This window comes from Nycticebus coucang, chromosome 6 (assembly GCF_027406575.1).
Source record: "Nycticebus coucang isolate mNycCou1 chromosome 6, mNycCou1.pri, whole genome shotgun sequence".
Taxonomy (NCBI): domain Eukaryota; kingdom Metazoa; phylum Chordata; class Mammalia; order Primates; family Lorisidae; genus Nycticebus; species Nycticebus coucang.
In genome coordinates, this window is record NC_069785.1 from 75,045,194 (window position 1) to 75,062,092 (window position 16,899).

Consider the following 16,899-nt stretch of genomic DNA (forward strand, 5'->3'; position numbering starts at 1 on the left):
GCCATGATGTCACAGGACTCACAGCAACCTCCAGCTCTTGGGCTTCCGTGATTCTCCTGCCTCAGCCTCCCGAGCAGCTGGGACTACAGGCGCCCGCAACAACGCCTGGCTATTTTTTGGTTGCAGTTCGGCTGGGGCTGGGTTTGAACCCGCCACCCTCGGTATATGGGGCCGGCGCCCTACTCACTGAGCCACAGGCGCCACCCAAAGAATAGTATTTTTAACAAATGATGTTGGATAACTGAATATCTGATGCAAAAAACCAACGTTGGACCCTTATCTCACATTGTATACAAAAAGTAACAAAAAATGTAGAGTTGAAACTATAAAACTCTTAGAAGAACACACAGGCACTTATCTCTGTAACCAATTAGGCAATGGTCCCTTAGACACGATACCAAAAGCACAAGAAACAGAAGAAAAAGATAAATTGAGGTTCATCAAAATTAGAAACTTTTGTGCTGTTAATGATCTTAAGAAACTGAACAGATGATCCACAGACTAGGAGAAACTATTTGCAAATCATATATCTGATAAAGAATTAGTATTCAGAATATATAAATTCTTACAAACTTGAGGACATTATTAGTAAGTGAAATAAACAAACCAGTCACAAAACTACGAATACTGTATGAATTCACTTTCTTTTCCCTTTAGAAACAAGGTCTCACTCTGTGGCAGGATCATAGCTCACTGCAACCTGGAACTTCTGAGCTCAAGTGACCTTTTGTCCCCAAACTGCTGGGGTGACAGGCAGGAGACTCTGCACCTGGCCCAAGTCCACTTTTTTAAATTTGAGACAGAGTCTCACTCAGTCACCCTGGGTAGAGTGCCATAACATCACAGCTCACAGCAACCTCAAACTCCTGGGCTCAAGGGATCCTCTTGCCTCAGCCTCCTGAGTAGCTGGGACTACAGGCAGCCACCACAATGCTCAGGTAGTTTTTCTATTTTTAGTAGAGATAAGGTCTCACTCTTGCCCAGGCTGGTCTCAAACTCCTGAGCTCAAGCAATCCACATGCCTTGGCCTCCCAGAGTGCTGGGATTACAGGCGTGAGCCACCTTGCCCAGCCCTGAGCCCACTTTTATGAGCTATCTGAAGAAACTAAATTCATAGAAATGCAAAGTAGAATGGTAATTGCTGGGGGTTAGGGGAAGAGAAAATGGAAGTTGTTTAATGGATAAAGAGTTTGATTTTTTAATAGCTGGGTGTTGTGGCGGGCATGTGTAGTCCCAGCTACGGGGGAGGCTGAGGGAAGAGGATCACTTAAGCCCAAGAGTTGGAGATTGCTGTGAGCTGTGACACCACAGCACTCTACCGAGGGTGACATAGTGAGACTCTGTCTCAAAAAAAAAAAAAAGTGAACTCAAACACCCATCAAGTGTGTGATAGGTAAACAAAGGTGGTGTTGCCTCTACAATGGAATCTCATTTGTCCATAAAAGGAAGCGCTGATGCCTGTTGCCACATGAATGAGCCTTAACCTGTGATGCTAAGGGAGGGAAGCCAGTCACATCGTGGGGTTCCATGTATAGGAAAGGTCCAAAACAGGCAAATCCAGATGGAAGACTATTGGTAGCTGCCTGGGGCTGGCGGAAGTGTAGGGAAAGGAGAAGTGACTTCTAATGGTATCTAGAGTTACCTTTCTGGATGATGAAAATGTTCTGAAATTATGGCAAGCATGGTTGCACAACTTTGTAAATACACACACCACCACTGAATTGCACACTTCAGAAAGGTGAGTTTCATGGTGTGTGAATCATATCTTAATGAAGACAGGAGGGAGTGAGAGAGAAGGGGAGCAGGAGGAGCCTGGGACCCAAAGAACTGGAGTTAAACTATAGAACACATGCAATGGTCTCTTAGATACGATACCAAAAGCACAAGAAACAGAAGAAAAAGGTAAATTGGAGCTCAAGAGGAGGAGAAAGAGGGGAGTCCGTCAAGGAGATCAGGAGACAGTGGCCCAAGAAGTAGAGAGATAACCAGGCGCACAGGTGGTCAGGGGAGCCAAAGGAAGGGAAGCAGCCGAGAGCGGGACCCCCAGGCAGTCGCTGAGTCTACCACCCGGGTTGGTAACTTCAGCCAGGACAACTAGCGCTGCAGGGGGCGACTGCATCCCAGGGCGGGACAGTGAGGACAGCCACGGCCCACAAGGGAGGATGCTGCTGAGCACAGCAGGAGACCGGGTCACCAACCTCGACCCGCCTCCCTCCCCTCCCTGCGGGTAAGACTGCAGAGGCCCTGGGGACCGGCAGGGGACAGGGCTGTCCACATCTCTCCCGATTCCCTGGTGGGGGGGTGGGGGTTGTTTGCGGTCGGGAGGGAGGAGAGTGCCGGCGCCCACAGACTCCCTGCCGCCTAGCCCGCGGCTCCTCCACCCCTCGGCTGGCAGCGGCGCCGACCTCATAAGTCTGTTTCTGGAAAGGGCTGGAGCCCTGGGTGGCTGGGCCCTGAGAGGGCAGCCACACCCTGAATTCCAGCGGGGCACTTAGTGGCTCCGAGCCGGCGCCTGCGGTGCCCCCATCCCGCTTGCAGGCCCGGACTGACCCCCGGGAAGGCCTGGGGGTGCCCCCAGGCGTCAGAGCCAAAGCTTACACACTAAGAGTAACTGGCGAGGGTGCAGCCGCCGCCCCACCTGCTGCCCCGTCCCCCGCAATAGGAACCTGCAGCCCCACGGAGCCCGCATCCTGGACCGGCGCCCAGCACCAAACGTGGAAGCTGGCCCGGGCTGCGGACACCCTAGCAGGGTCTGGCTCCTCGCTGTGTCGCAGGCTCCTGCCAACTCAGCGCCCTCAAGCCGTGCTCCAGCTGAGGGTTCAGATTTTTGACCAATGACCTAGTTTTGAGGAGCTTGCTGGGTACTGGGTCCGAATCCTCCAGGAAGAACTCCAGATTGCCTATCTGATGGAAACCTAGGAGTGCCTGCTCCCGCCACTACCGTTCAACTTTGTTCTGGAGGGGCTAGCCATTGCACAAAGGCAAGACAAACAAAAGGTTTATATATTAAAAAGAGACAATTATTATTTAAAGATGGTAAAATAAACTACTTAGATAATACATTATCAATTGATGAGCCATGAAAAAGTGGCCAAGACATTTTCATATTTGGGCACTGAGCTAGGCAGAGCTGTAATGGGGATAAACACATAATTAACGCTCATGGAATTAATACTGTTTTTTTTTTTTAAGACTGACTCTTGCTCTGTTACCAGGGCTAAACTGCAGTGACATCATCACAGCTCACTGCAACTGCCAACACCTGGGCTCAGCCTCCTGAGCAGCTGAGACTATAAGCATATGCCACCATGCTAATTTTTCTAATTCTTGTAGAGATGGGATCTCACTCTTGCTCTAGTGCTCTCAAATTCTTTGCCTCAAGCCATCCAACCCCTGTGCCTTCCCAGAGTGCTGGGATTACAGGAATGAGCCACTGTGCCCGGACTATTAACTACTATTCTAATGGTTACAAGAGCAACACAAAAACTAATAGTTTTCTTATAGATGTGCAATACAGTTAAAAAGTATGTTCGGAAAATGATTTTGTTCATTTGAGAACAAAAAATATAAAATACCCAATAATAATTTTTTTTTTTTTTTGAGACAGAGCCTCACAACAATCTCCAGCTTCTGTGCTCAAGCGATTCTCCTGCCTCCGCCTCCCAAGTAGCTGGGACCATAGGCACCCGCCACAACCCCCGGCTATTTTTTGGTTGCAGCCGTCATTGTTGTTTGGCAGGCCGGAGTGGATTCGAACCCACCAGCTCAGGTGAATATGGCTGGTGCCTTAGCCACTTGAGCCACAGGCACTGAGCCCAATAATAAATTTTTTAAAAGTAGAAAATCTATGAAAAAAAATCATAAACATGTTTTAAATGACATCAAAGAAGACTTGAATAAATGGAAAGGTAAATCTTGTTCTTGAATGGGAGGATTCAAGGTTTTAAAGAAGCAAATTTACCCCAGATTAATTTATAAGTGTAATTCAGTTCCAACAGGGTGTGTGTGTGTGTGTGTGTGTGTTCACTCATGTGTGTATATGTGAGAGAAAAAGAGAGGGTCCTAGCACTCTGGGAGGCCAAGGCAGGTGGAGTGCCTGAGCTCACGAGTTCAAGACCAGTCTGAGCCAGAGCAAGACCTCGCTCTAAAAATAGCCAGGAGTTGTGGTAAGTGCCTGTAGTCCCAGCCACTTGGGAGGCTGAGGCAAGGGAATTGCTTAAGCCCAAGAGTTTGAGACCTCCCATTTGATTCTGCAATTCCATTACTAGAAGAAAAAAAAACACTTTTGTTATAAAGACATTTGCATAGACTGTTTATCGCAGCTCAATTTACAATCACTAAAATGTGGAAACAGCCTAAATGCCCACCAACCCAGGACTGGATTAACAAGCTGTGGTGTATGTACACCATGGAACATGAATAGCCACTAAAAAAGTTGGAGTCTTTACATCTTTGGTATTAACCTGGATGGAGGTGGAACACTATTCTTAATAAAGTATCACAGGAACAGAGAAGCAAGACTCTAATGTACTCTATTCTAATATGAAGGCAGTAGATGAGCTAATGCAAGGGGCGGGCGCAGGGGAGTGAGCGAGTGGGGAGAGGGGAAGGAGGGGCTGGGAGTATGTACGGCACACATCTTGGGGGACACAATTATAAGAGGGACTTCATCTAACAAATGTAATCAGTGTAACCTAATTCTTTGTACCCTCAATGAATCCCAACAATAAAAAAATTAAAAAATCAATAAATAAATTAAAAATATATATTAAAGGTGGATAAACATCTAAATACTTTCTAAATCTGTAAAGACCCAGAATAAAATATAAGAGGATATTTTTTAAATATCAAGAAGGGTTTTTCTAAGCAAGACATAAAACTCAGAACACATAAAAGAGTTAATTACATAAAGATTTTAAATTTTCATACATCAAAATTTAAACAAAGGATTGGTATTCTTTTTTTTTTTTTTTTTTTGTAGAGACAGAGTCTCACTGTACCGCCCTCGGGTAGAGTGCTGTGGCGTCACACGGCTCACAGCAACCTCCAACTCTTGGGCTTACGCGATTCTCTTGCCTCAGCCTCCCGAGCAGCTGGGACTACAGGCGCCCGCCACAACGCCGGCTATTTTTTTTTTTGTTGTTGTTGCAGTTTTGGCCGGGGCCGGGTTTGAACCCGCCACCCTCGGCATATGGGGCCGGCGCCCTACTCACTGAGCCACAGGCACCGCCCAGGATTGGTATTCTTAATATGTAATGAGATTATCCAAGTCAATAAGGTAAGGTAAATAGTCTAATAGGAAAGTGAGTAAAGAATATGAACAGGTAATTCAAACACACACACACACAAAAACCATCTTATCTATATTATCAGTATACTAAGGATATGGAAACTAGGCATTCTTTGTAACTCATGATAAGACTCAAGACTGAGTTAACCTTTCTAGTATATATTAAATGCCTTAAGAAATGCAAATCCCAGGCTTGGTGCCTGTGGCTCAAGCAGCTAAGGTGCTAGCCATATATACCTGAGCTGGCAGGTTCGAATCCAGCCTAAGCCCTCCAAACAATGACACTGCAACCAAAAAACAGCTGCGTGTTGTGGTGGGTGCCTGTAGTCCCAGCTACTTGGGAGGTGGAGGCAGGAGAATCACTTGAGCCCAGGAGTTTGAGGTTGCTGTGAGCTGTGATGCGACAGCACTCTACCCAGAGCAACAACTTGAGGCTCTATCTCAAAAAAAAAAAAAAAAAAAAAAGAAATGCAAATCCTGGGCGGTGCCTGTGACTCATTGGGTAGGGCACCAGTCCCATATCCCGAGGGTGGTGGGTTCGAACCCGGCCCCAGACAAACTGCAACAAAAAATAGCCGGGCCTTGTAGCAGTCGCCTGTAGTCCCAGCTACTCAGGATGCTGAGGCAAGAGAATTGCCTAAGACCAAGAGCTAGAGGTTGCTGTGAGATGTGACACCACTGCTCTACCAAGGGTGATAAAGTAAGACTCTGTCTCTAAAAAAAAAAGAAATACAAATACAAATCCTTTAATCCAACAACTCCATTTCAATAAATGGATAGGTAGGCACAAATATATATTCATATGGTTAACAATTATGGGGAAAAAAGTAGAAATATCAAAATAGTATTTTATCAGTGTAATGGATTCTTATGCAACTGACTAAAAGAATAGGACATAGCACCCTCTACTAATATAGAAAAAAGTCCAAAATGTATTGTTTAAGCGAAAAGTTACATACAGATCAGTAAGTATGACACAATCAATTTAGAAAATAAAGAGGCTTAGCCAGTCATTGTGGCGGGCGCCTGTAGTCCCAGCTACTTGGGAGGCTGAGGCAAGAGAATCGCTTAAGCCCAGGAGTTGGAGGTTGCTGTGAGCTGTGTGAGGCCATGGCACTCTACCGAGGGCAATAAAGTGAGACTCTGTCTCTACAAAAAAAAAAAAAGAAAATAAAGAGGCTCTCGGGGGGCCTCCAGGCCTTGTCCTTTGGCAGTGACCACACCGCTGCCACAGTCCACTCAGGAGCTGGGCTGTGCAGCCGTGGTCCTGACTGCTGTGTCTGACCAGCAGAATCCTGAGAGTGCCCAGCAAGCCCGGGGCACAAACTGAACAAAATGAGGGAGGATGGCAACCTCCGGGGTGGAGAAGAGCAACAAGAACACAGAGAAGAAGGCTTGGCCCCTGTAGCTCAAGAGGTTAGGGCACCAGCCACATGCACTGGAGCTGACCGGTTCAAGCCCAGCCCGGGCCTGCCAAACAATAACTACAACCAAAAATTAGCCGGGTGTTGTGGCGGGTGCCTGTGTTCCAGCTACTTGGGAGGCTGAGGCAAGAGAATCACTTAAGCCCAAGAGTTTAAGGTTGCTGTGAGCTGTGATACCACAGCACTCTATGGAGGGTGACATAGTGTGACTCTATCTCAAGAAAAAAAAAGTTTCTTCAAGAGAAGAAACTTGCTGCTCCAGAAGAAGCTGAATTGTTGGCAGGTTTCATGGACATCATGAACAACACGTGGAAACAGAAAACATCATGTGATGTGATCCTCATGGTCCAGGAAAGAAAGACACCTACTCGTCATGTTGTTCTTGCTCAGCTAGTCTTTTTGTTGTTGTTGTTGTTAACTTAATGTTCACAACTAACATGCTTGAATCAAAGTCCTTTGAAGTAGAACTCAAAGATGCTGAACCTGACATTGCTGAACAACTTGTGGACTTTGCTTATACTGCTACAATTTCTGTGAATAGCAACAATGTTCAGTCTTTGTTAGAGGCGGCAAACTAGTATCAGATTGAACCTGTGAAGAAAATGGGTGTTGATTTTTTTTTTTTTTTGAGACAGAGTTTCACTATGTTGCCCTTAGTAGAGTGCTGTGCTGTCACAGCTCACAGCAACCTCCAACTCTTGGTGTTTAAGCTCCTCCCAAGGAGCTGGGACTACAGGCACCAGCCAGAACTCCCAGCTATTTTTTGTTGCAGTTGCTATTGTTGTTTTAGCTGGCCCGGGCCAGGTTCAAACCTGCCAGCCTTGGTGTATGTGGCTGGCGCCATAACCACTGTGCCATGGGCACCGAGCCAATATAAAACTTTATCTTGAATGACTTTCACCACTTAACTATTGTTTGTATATAATACTGTAATGTAAGTTAACTAGTCCTTATTTCTAATATTAAAATAATTGAGGAAGCTGATTTCATTATATATTATTATTATTATTAATCTTGGATCTCCCAAAGCAAACATTATTTCATTATCCAATTCAAGTGGACTGCTTAATAAGATGTATTATACAAGAATTGTTTTTATTTTAAAATTCTTGATTTTTTTTTTTTTTTTTTGCAGTTTTTTTGGCCAGGGATGAACCCACCACCTCCAGCATATGGGGCCAGCGCCCTACTCCTTTGAGCCACAGGCGCCACCTCAAATTCTTGAACTTTTCAAAATATTTTCACAAATGTTAAAATGGGTCTGTCGATCATTAAATGGGACCCATTTATGTGTGTCCTATACTAGTCAAAATGGTGATCATTTTCAATGAATTATTCTCCTTCAAAGGGCACAATTTAAAGGATATCACTTAATTCAGTTATTCAGAATTAAGTCATTATTAAGCTGTAAGATTGTATCTTTAGATATGTCTTGGATATCATTGGTGACAGAAGGCAAATATTTGTACTAAGTGATAAAAAACTGTAGTAAGAAAATTGTTATGAAAAGAAGTAGGGCGGCGCCTGTGGCTCAAGGAGTAGGGCGCCGGTCCCATATGCCAGAGGTGGCAGGTTCAAACCCAGCCCTGGCCAAAAAAACCAAAAAAAAAATAAATAAATAATACTTAAAAAAAAAAAAAAAAGAAAAAGAAAAAACTTTAAAAAAAAGAAAAAAAAAGAAAAGAAGTCTCAGGTTGCTATATTGAATTGAAATTGATATTTTTCTTGTTGTGGTCCCTTTATAAAGCCTGCTGAGGCTACCTTTTCCCATCCTGTACCTGTTTTTAAATTTTTGAGTGTTTAGTAAGTACCACAAGAGTTACATATTCATGTATTCCATTTCTCTTGATGTTCTCAAACTATATACATAGTAATGTCTTATAATATTGAAGCTTAAATAAAAGTTGACCTAATCAACCAATTAAAAAAAAAATTTAGGGGTGGCACCTGTGGCTCAAAGGAGTAGGGTGCTGGCCCTATATGCCGGAGGTGGCGGGTTCAAACCCAGCCCTGGCCAAAAACTGCAAAAAAAAAAAAAAAAATTTAGAAAATGAAATCTATACTTAAAGATATGCAATCAACAGTAGTACTTATCTCAGGGAAGAATCATGGCGTGATTTTCACTCTTAACATACTTTTAAAATAAAAAACAATAAAGATGTTTTCAATAAAGGCAGAAACATTTTTTGTTTACTAATTAGATTTAAAGGCTTAAAAATTAATAACATCTAATATTGATCAATGTATTGGTAAATAGGCAGTCTCACACATTACTGTGGCAAAGAAGCACGAAAGAGGTCCATCAATTTTATATGTAGATTACACGCCAGGCTTATTTATTTATTTTTTCGAGACAGGGTCTCACTTTGTTGCCCTTGGTAGAGTGCTGTGGCTTCACAGCTCACAACAACCTCAAATCTTGGGCTCAAGTGATTCTCTTGTTTCAGCCTCCTGAAGAGCTGGGATTACAGGCACCAGCCACAATGCCTGGCTATTTTTAGAGACAGGGTCTTGCTCTTGCTCAGGCTGGTCTTGAACTCATGAGCTCAGGCGATCCCCCCAGAATGCTAGGATTACAGGCATGAGCCACTTCACTGGGCCTACTTTACCTGAACTTCTTTTTTCCAGCATTCTTTTTCTTTCTTTTTTTATTGTTGGGGATTCATTGAAGGTACAAAGAACCAGGTTACGCTGATTGCATTTGTTAGGTAAAGTCTCTCTTAATTGTGTCCCGTCCCCAAGAGATGTGTCACACTCTGTGACCCTCCACGTCCTCCCTACCTGAATTTTATTATTAGACTAAACAAACTTTTTCATTTGGTGAAAATAATTTTTTGAAAAATGAGAAAGCAAAGGAGGCAGGAAAAAACTGGTTCCAAAGGCAGTGCAGTATCAACTAACAGATACCTCTGAAAGACCAAATTCCTGAAATTTCATACTTCACCACATGGAAACCGTCAGAATACAACAGAAAAAAAAAACCTTCGTTTTAAAAGTGAACTTCACCAAATCTACATGTGATAAAAATGAACAAAACTAAATATACACACACATACACACTCATGCAGAAATGAGTGTATGTGAGATGGATAAAATCTGAATAAGGTTGACGAATTGTATCAATGTCAATTTTCTACTTGTGATTTGTTTTGTTGCAATGCAGGATGTTACCAATGGGGGAAATTGGGTGAAGGATACATGAGATCTCTCTGCATTACTTTATAAAATTGTATGTGAATCTTAATAAAAAAAAAGAAAAAAAATTGTATGTGAATCTACAATTATCTCCAAAGAAAGGTTATTTAAAAAAAAAAAAGAACTTTGTGCTTTAAAAAGCAAAATAGAGGAAACTTTTCTCAGAGCTGGTGCCGAATCATTATGAGAGGCCTAATCTCAGATTCTCAAAGCTAGAAACACTGCAGAAAAGTGACGTTTTGTGAGCATCTACTGTGTACGAGGCCAGTACACAGCTCAAGAACCTTTGAAATAGGCCAGGTGTGAGGCTGTTTTACAGGTAAAGAACATGAGGCTCAGAGCCAGCAGTAACTTGTGGAGCAAGGATTTGAACCCAGGTCTGCCTGAAAGCTCAAGCTCTTCCTATAATATCACATTAATTACATAGCTAGGAATGACTTAAAAGATGAGACAAAACAGAACCAAAACACTCTTACTCAGTGTTATCCGTAATAAGAGGCTTCAAGTAAAGAAGTATTCAAATGCACACTAAAAGGTGGAGTTGTGATTAGATAACAGGAATTTCGAACTGTGTCCACATGGACCTCCTATCTAGTTACTAAGAAACAAACATTTGTTATCTTTTTTTTTTTTTTTAGAGACAGAGTCTTACTTTGTTGCCCTCGGTAGAGTGCTATGGCGTCACAGCTCACAGCAACCTCCAGCTCTTGGGCTTAGGCAGTTCTCTTGCCTCAGCCTCCCAAGTAGCTGGGACTACAGGTGCCCGCCACAACGCCCGCCTATTTTTTTGTTGCAGTTTGGCCGGGGCCGGGTTCAAACCCACCACTCTCGGTATATGAGGCCGGCACCCCACAAGTGCTACCCAAACATTTGTTACCATGTTCCTTCCTCAGTAAAACTGGATTTCCACTGCTGGTATGACCAATGAAAAGTCTGGGCCATCACCCTCATCTTCTCTTGAGTCTCTTGGGTCTTACATTGCAAGATCCATTAGCTCTGCTTTTATATGAAACCAGTTGGTTATTTCCAGTCTTCCTAAGTCTTCTTGCATCATGATGGACCCAGGTTGATAATCTAATATAAATCTCATCCCTCTGGCTACCAGGCAAGGATGGCAGGAGAGGTCTGTGAACTCCTGAAATTTTGGACAACACTGTTAGGCCTGAACAAAAGGGCATGTTTCTGGAAAGAAAATATTCACTTTTATTAGATTCTCAATGGAGCCTATGACCTCCAAATGATAGAAACTATACCTGTAATTTAATCAACTTCTGGAGAAAAGGCTGATGACAAATCTGATGTAAAAAATGCACAAATGAGCCTAAAACGTCCGATCATACCAGAGAACAAGGAAGCTACCAAAGACTGGGGTCATAGCACAGGGATTCAGGAACCAAATTAAAGATGAGACAATTTGAGCATCAGTAAGAATGATGTCTATAGGCTTGGTGCCTGTAGCTCAGTGGCTAGGGCACCAACCGCATATGCAGAGCTGGTGGGTTGGAATCCAGCCCAGGCTGCCAAACAACAATGACAACTACAACCAAAAAATATATATATATAGCCGGGCGTTGTGGTGGGTGCCTGTAGTCCCAGCTACTTGGGAGGCTGAGGCAAGAGAATCGCTTAAGCCCAAGAGCTGGAGGTTGCTGTGAGCTGTGACGCAACAGCGCTCTACCAAGAGTAACAAAGTGAAACTCTGTCTCCAAAAAAAAAAAAAGAAAAAGAAAAAGAAATGAAAGGGGGAACCTATAGCTTAAACAAGATTAAAAAAGAAATAAAATGGAACCTATAGCTTAAAAGACTATAGAACGATAGATATATAAATTCCTAGTGTCAACTTTTTGACTTTAAAGTATAGACCTCATTTGGATCCTTAGTAAAATAAATAGTATAAAGACATTTAGGAGACAATGGAGGAAATTTAAATGCTGACTGGCTATCTGATGATTTTTTAATGAGTTATTGTCATTTTTTGGATGTAATAGTGATATTGTAGGAATATTTTTAAAAAGACTTTTTTATAGATACACACTGACATATTTGTGGAAGAAATAACATAATAGTTTCCCTTTGCTTCAGAATAATCTAGGAGATAGGGAGAAGGGAGGTCTATGTGAAACAAGCTTGACCCATGACTTGGTCATTGTTAGAGCCGGGTGATGGGCATGTGCCCCTTATTATACTTCTCCCTCTCCTTTCATACATTTAAAAATTTCCACAATATGGGCGGCGCCTGTGGCTCAGGGAGTAGAGCGCCGGCCCCATAGGCCAAGGGTGGTGGGTTCAAACCCAGCCCCGGCCAAACTGCAACAAAAAAATTGCCAGGCGTTGTGGCGGGCGCCTGTAGTCCCAGCTACTCGGGAGGCTGAGGCAAGAGAATCACGTAAGCCCAAGACTTAGAGGTTGCTGTGAGCCGTGTGACGCCACGGCACTCTACCCGAGGGCGGTACAGTGAGACTCTGTCTCTACAAAAAAAAAAAAAGAATGCTTAAAAAAAAAAAAATTTCCACAATAAAAATAATTAGCAGGCTGGACGTGGTAGCTCGTGCCTGTGATTATAGCACTCTGAGAGGTGGAGGCAGGTGGATTGCTTGATTTGAGCTTAGGAGTTGGAGACCACCCTGAGCAAGAGTGAGACCTTGTCTCTACTAAAAATAGAAAAACTAGCTGTGCGTTGTGGCTGGTGCCTGTAGCCCCAGCTGCTTGGGAGGCTGAGGCAAGAGGATCACTCAAGCCCAAGAGTTTGAGGTTGCTGTGAGCTATGATGCCATAGTACTCTACCCAGGGCAACAGAGTGAGACTCTTTCTCAAAAAAAAAAAAAAAAAAAAGAAAAAGAAAGTTAGCAATTAACAATATAACCATTTTTCAACTTGTTTGGTAATAAAGAAAGCCCAGTATGAATATCAGTTCTTAGGCATTGTCGCTGGATCATTTTCAAATAAAACTTCTAAGTAGTACTTTAAAATTCAAAAGTTATGGTTCAGCGCCTGTGGCTCAAGCGGCTAAGGCACCAGCCACATACACCTGAGCTGGTGGGTTCGAATCCAGCCTGGGCCTGCCAAACAACAATGATGGCTGCAACTAAAAAATAGCTGGGTATTGTGGCAGGGACCTGTAATCCCAGCTACTTGGGAGGCGGAGGCAGGAGACTCGCTTGAGCCCAGGAGTTGGAGGTTGCTGTGAGCTGTGATGCCACAGCACTCTACCCAGGGCGACAGCTCTGTCTCAAAAAAAAAAATTTTTTTTTAAAGTTATTTTGTGTTATGTTACTTATTTATTTAGAGACAGAGTCTCTTCTGTGGACCTGAGTTGAGTGCTATACCATCATCATAGCTCACACAAACCACAGCCTCCTGGGCTCAAGTGCTCTGCCTGCCTCAGCCTCCCAAGGAGCCAGGACTACAGGCACCTGCCACAATCCCCAGCTAATTTTTTCTATTTTTAGCAGAGACCGAGTCTTGCTCTTGCTCAGGCTGGTCTGGAACTCCTGAGCTCAGGTGATCCACTGGCCTCGGCTTCCCAGAGTCCTAGGATTACGAGCACACACCACAGCACCTGGCCCTAACATTATTTTAAGATACCATTTTGTGTGGTCCAAGTTCGTGTGGCAAGTTTTGAGTAACTTAATTAATTGTTTAACTTGATTTAATTCTATTAATTAACTTGATTAATTCTAACACATATTAGATTCTATTAACTTGATTAATTCTAACACATATTAGAAATATCTAAAGTGTTTTTCTATAGAAGAAGAGGGGGTAAAAATCCTTACAAGCAGTCACAGGTATATCACCGCAGGCGTGTGAACGTGACTAGGCCAATGACATGAAATACCAGTAGGATTTTGAAAATTTTTTCCTACATCATTGATGTCCTATAGCAATACATTAAGAGGAAAAGCAATTCATGTTTTATTTAAATTAATTCTGTATGTGCTCTTCGTTCCCAATTGAAAAAAAAAAATTGCCAACCGAAGCCTAATGTCTGTTAAAAAATTAACAGTGGGGAGGCGCCTGTGGCTCAGTGAGTAGGGCGCCGGCCCCATATGCCAAGGGTGGCGGGTTCAAACCCAGCCCCGGTCAAACTGCAACAAAAAAAAAAATAGCCGGGCGTTGTGGCGGGCGCCTGTAGTCCCAGCTGCTTGGGAGGCTGAGGCAAGAGAATCGCGTAAGCCCAAGAGTTAGAGGTTGCTGTGAGCCGTGTGACGCCACGGCACTCTACCCAAGGGCGGTACAGTGAGACTCTGTCTCTACAAAAAAAAAAAAAAATTAACAGTGTATGGCTAGGTGCGGTGGCTCAGACCTATAATCCTAGCACTCTGGGAGGCCAAGGTGGGTGGACTGCTTGAACTCAGGAGTTTGAGACCAGCCTGAGCAAGAGCAAGACCCTGCTTCTATTAAATTTAAAAAAAATTTTTTTAATTAACAATGTAATTTTAGGCATCATTGAGGAATTTAGAACAAGAGTTTAAAGATTGGTTCAACTACCATGGGTTATGAAAACACGTCTCCAGTCCTAAATTATGACAAAGCATTCCTAAAGTAATTAAAATATGTATTTGTGATGGGGTGAGGAAATAGTTGCTCTTGTGTAGGTTTCCAGTCTTGAAAACAATACCTTTCTTTTTGGCATTAGCGCCATAGCAGGCAGGTGTAACTCAGGGAGGCTGTTACTTTTTTTTTTTTTTTGTGGTTTTTGGCTGGGGCTGGGTTTGAACCCGCCACCTCCGGCATATGGGACCAGCGCCCCGCTCCCTGAGCCACAGGCGCCGCCCGGCTGTTACTTTTTAATTACACAGGAAGCCCATGCCCAGGGGATTCTGCCCTCCCCTCTCCTCGTTCCTTTCCAATATTGGTAAACAGCTGGGGATTTAATCAAAGCTTCAAAGGTTGGTGATAACAGATGGTGACAGACTGATGCCCCACAGCCCAGGTGAATAACAGCATAGTAGTCAAGACTGACTTCATATCAAACCTGCAGCAAGTATGGCTTCAGAATTGGGGGATACTATTTTCAGTTCCCAGGAAAGGAGAAAAACACATTTTCTGGGGTTTGGACTCACACTAGACACCAGGGTGGAATGCTTCACCATTTTCAACTTCATAGGGTCTCCATGAGTAGTCATAGCAAAAGAGAAATTATGGAAAGAAATAAAACACATCCAAAAACTGAGGAGGAAACACACAGGTAGCAGAATCACTGAACAAAGGCAGAAGGTCTTTAGAGAGCCCACGGGTCAATCTCCTTACCTTATGGCAAAGCAGGCCGAGAGTGAAGTGACTTGTCCCCAGTCCCAGTAAAATAGGAACACTGCAAGGCTTGGAATTCACTTCTGATTCCAGGTGACGCTCTTCACACCAGTCTGATAAATATGATGTGTGGCATTCAAGGTCCAAAGCAGCAGCTCACCCTAGGGTAAGGGCTGGTGAAGTCATTAGGTAGGCACTCACAGCTCAGCAGCTCACAGAGGAGCTCCAGGGAGGCCACTGCCATAAACCCATCTTGGTTCTGCTGACCTCAAGCTTAGGGGCTCATGAGAGCATCCTAGGTGGATGAACTATCACACAGGTCTCTCTGGTCTGTTCTAAAGCTTTGAGGATTTGCCTGAGTTCGAAAATTTGAAAACAACTAGCAATACAAATACACTGATGAAGCTTCAGCTACCCTCTCTAGGCTTCTAAGAAAATTCTCCTAAGGGGAAGGTGAGAAGGAAAACTATCTGGAACTGCCCATTTGCCCCACAGATGGGTTTGGGTATGACCTCAAACCCAAGAGTGTCCGCAGCAGGAACTACCTGGAGGCCTGATGGGAACACTGTGGAGGGGGCATACTCGCCCCCTCACCAAAGAAGGAGAGGGACACCCTCTGTTCCAACCTTCCTGAAAGGAGCTGGACTTCAGGGCCAGCTAGACATTTACATGCAGCAAAGACATCACAGATTGTCGGGGTACCCTCTCTCAGTCCCCAGGAGCCTGGCCCCTCTAACAATCATGCCTAGTGAGGGAGGCAACAAGCAAAGCCAAAGAGGGGAAATGACAGCTGGATAGCGCCCCACTGGTCCCTTTGAGGACAGGACAGCTACCTCCCCGCCACCCCCACCCCGTTCGAGCTGGCCAGGGAAGACAGACTATCCTCCAGAACTTAGACTGTCCGGCTTGAAACAGAGTCGGGAGTAGGAATTTACAGCTTCATCCACCAGCCTGTCTTCAGGCAGATAACCTCACCTCCAGGACCTCAAGACCTCAAGGAACAGAAGCCACGATTCTTGATGTCGCTTCTAAAGCCACCTGTCTGCCCTGCCTCCTTACCCCTTCCCCAGCTACGAGAACTTTTCTTCCTCCCAGGGCGACTTGGGACCAGCTCTGGAGGCTGGGAGGCCCGCCCCAGCGCGCCCGCTCGAGCCCGGCCCGGCTCACGGGTGCGGCCGAGTCGTGCTGGGACAGCTCTGAGCTGCCTCCGGGGCAGTCTCGGGCCGTTACGAGCGCAGATCCGCTGACAAAGGAAAGAGGCTGATCCGCCGGCCTTGGAGTGGGGAGCAATCAGAATGGGGATCTACATGACCGGGAACGAATGAATGAATACACGAATGGACAGCGATGGCAGTGGTGGGGAACCGCTGAAGGTGTCCTCAGTGGGTGCCCTCCACTGCCCTGATGCCCCTCAGACTCGGAGCGCAGACCCAGCCTAGTCACCCTGTCCCTGCCCGAACCCCTCGCAGCCCCCTGGAGGCGCCCGGGGAGCGCAGAGCGGCTGTGAATTCAAACCCGCGTTCCAACCACAGGGAAGTGCCTGTTCGGTGGGCAGAATAAGCCGAGGCCCCGGAACCGCCCTGCCCTGCGCTGCAGCGGCCCCTCGCAGCAAGCCCGGAGCCCCTTACCTGCCCGCCTCGGTGGCCTCGCTCCGGCTGAGAGCGGTCATCGCAGCCGCTCCATCTAGCGCCTCGGACTGCGCGGCCAACAGGGCACCGCCGGACCCCGCCCTCCGCG